Below are 3,055 nucleotides of genomic sequence, written 5' to 3'. Positions count from 1 at the left end.
AGGGAGAGGACGGAGGACAGAGGTGAGTGGAGAATGGTTGTATATGGATGATGTTGTGACTGCATGAGGAGGAATGGGCGGGGAAGTGGGGGGTGGGGTAGTATGTGTGAGTAAATTTTGACGCAGCCCGAAGGGATTTCTCCCCGTCCTCGCCTTATATGCAAAGGGGGACGGAGATGGGGGGTCGCCGATTAAATGAAGCGGCCTCGCTGTGGATGTACTGTGTCTTGCGACACTGCTTCTGACCCAGGGCGGTGGGCAGGGTGCAGGGATGACCCGTCATCCAGGAGGTGCTCAGATGAGAGGAAGGGTGGGAGGGGTGTGGAGTGTATTTAGGGATGAAATGGGTGGGAGTGTTTTTATGCCTTTCCCTTTTTGGCTACCTCCCTTGGAAGGGGGAAAAAGCCTTGGTATATGTATGTATGTATGTATTTTCAAATTCATGTATTGTTCTTGCACACACTATTTTTTCATCCAACTTGTTCCAACTGTCCATTACTCTGTGAGGAAAGCTGTTCTTTTTCAGATCTCTTCTATAGCTGTCCTTCTTGATTTTCCTTCCGTGTCCTCTTGTGTTTCCATCATCCCATTTTATCAGATTCTCTCTATCAATAACTTCTATGCCTTTCATGATTCTGTAAATAGCTATCAAATCTCCTCTCTCTCTTCTTTGCTCTAATGTCTGTAGTTCAAGTTTTGCTAGTCTCTCTTCATATGATAGTTTTGAGAGTGTTGGTGCCAATTTTGTAATTGCTCTTTGTATTCTTTCAAGTTTTTTTATACATTTTTTTGTACTTGGTGACCATACTGTTGCTGCATATTCCAATTTTGGTCTTATCAGAGTGGTTAGAATTTTCTTCACCATTTCTTCATCCAGGTATGCAAATGCCACTTTGATTGCTCTTATCAAATCATAAGTTTCTCCAAAAATCTTATTTATATGTTTCTCAGGTGACATATTATTCATAACAATGACTCCCAGGTCCTTCTCATTCTCTACTTTTTTTATTCCTTCTTTTCCCAATTTATATGATCCTATTATTCTGTTTTTGCTTTTTCCAAATTCCATTATACTACACTTTATATTGTTGAACTCCATCTCCCACTTCCTACTCCATTCCTGTACTTTGTTCAGATCATTCTGTAGTGACTCACAATCTTCATCCGTTTTCACTTTTTTCAACAGTTTTGCATCATCTGCAAAGAAGCTCATATAACTTTTAATTCCTTCATCCATATCATTAATATATATAGCAAACATTATTGGGGCAGTATCTGTTCCTTGTGGGACACCGCTTATTACTTCATCCCATTCTGAGTGTTTATCTCTTATCACCACTCTCATTTTTCTTTCTTGCAAAAAGTTTTCCATCCATTTAAACAGTTTGCCCTGTATTCCTCCTTCAGTTTCTAATTTCTTAAGCAACTTTTTGTGTGGTACTTTGTCAAAAGCCTTTTTCAAGTCCAGAAATGCACAATCAGCCCATCCATCTCTTTCTTGTATTTTGTCTATTAGCCTTGAATAGAAACATATCAAATTGGTGACGCATGATCGTCCTTGTCTGAACCCAAATTGCCTTGTATTTAGCACGTTGTTTTTTTCTAAATATTTTACCCATATACTTTCGACAATTCTTTCACAAATTTTTGCTATTGTACTTGTTAGAGAGACTGGTCTATAGTTGGTAGGGTCTTCCTTATTTCCCCCTTTATATATAGGTACTATATTTGCTCTTTTCCAATCTTCTGGGACTTTTCCTTCTTTCAAGGAACTGTTTATTATGCTATGTATTTTGTCTGCCAGTTCTTTCCTGCATTCTTTCAAAATCCAGTTTGCTATTTCATCTGGTCCATGCGATTTTCTAACATCTAGATTACTCAATTGTTTCAATATTTCATTCTTTGTTACTTCTATTTCTTTCATTGGGGGGACTTTCTCTTTCCATTCGATCTCTTCAGGTTGTATGTTCTCTCTTGTAAACACTGATTTAAAATGTTTGTTCATAATTTCTGCCATTTCTAATTCCTCTGTATATTCAACTCCTCCTTGCCTTAATTTTTCCAAATCTTGTTTGTTTTTCAGTTTGTTGTTTACAAATCTATAAAATAGTTTTGGTTGATCTTTACACTTCTCTATGATATCTTTTTCATATTTTCTCTTTTCCTCTCTGCACGCTTGTACATATTCATTTCTATAACAAGTATATATTTTCCACTTTTCAGGTCTTTTGTCCTTTCTCCACTTAGTCCAGGCTTTGTCTCTTTTGTCTTTTAACTCCTCACAACTTTTGCTGTACCAACATTATGTGTGTGTGTGTGTGTGTGTGTGTGTGTGTGTGTGTGTGTGTGTGTGTGTGTGTGTGTGTGTGTGTGTGTGTGTGTGTGTGTGTGTGTGTGTGTGTGTGTGTGTGTGTGTGTGTGTGTGTGTGTGTGTGTGTGTGTGTGTGTGTGTGTGTGTGTGTGTGTGTGTGTGTGTGTGTGTGTTATTTGCTATGGAACTTTGTGACCCCACAGACAACATGCGTCCCAATGACTCTCTTCCTTGGCCACTGGGGTACTTCTTCAACTAAAGTCCTCTAGACATTCGTCGTCTCCGTATCACAATCGGTTAGTGCCTTCGGTTCTTGATCGCCAAACTGGGGGTTCAAGTCCACACTGGAAAGCAATTTACCATAAAAAGTAACAGTTAAGTTCCGATGCCCAGCAATAATTCCCAAGGATTCGCTGAGAAATGGCGTCGTTGCATCAGATATTGATATTAAATAAAATGAGGTATATTACTCCTTACCATAGATGAATTACTTTGATTTCTACAACAGAAACAATAAAACAAGATGAGCTTAATCTTGGCGTCATAGTTCAGGCAGAATATTTCTTAAGAATTAACCTATTTTACTTCATGGTACGCTATGATTGACTTGAAATATAAAAATCAAGCTGGGTAAAGAGGAGTTCTCATTTAGCTTGACTTACATTAAAACAAATACATATTTTATAAAATATAAGACATTATTCAATGAACAAATAATTTTTGTTAATTTCTTGGTGATCCGTA

Source organism: Oratosquilla oratoria, chromosome 22 (assembly GCF_046742065.1).
Source record: "Oratosquilla oratoria isolate Oo_2021 chromosome 22, ASM4674206v1, whole genome shotgun sequence".
Lineage (NCBI taxonomy): Eukaryota > Metazoa > Arthropoda > Malacostraca > Stomatopoda > Squillidae > Oratosquilla > Oratosquilla oratoria.
This window is presented reverse-complemented; position numbering follows the sequence as displayed.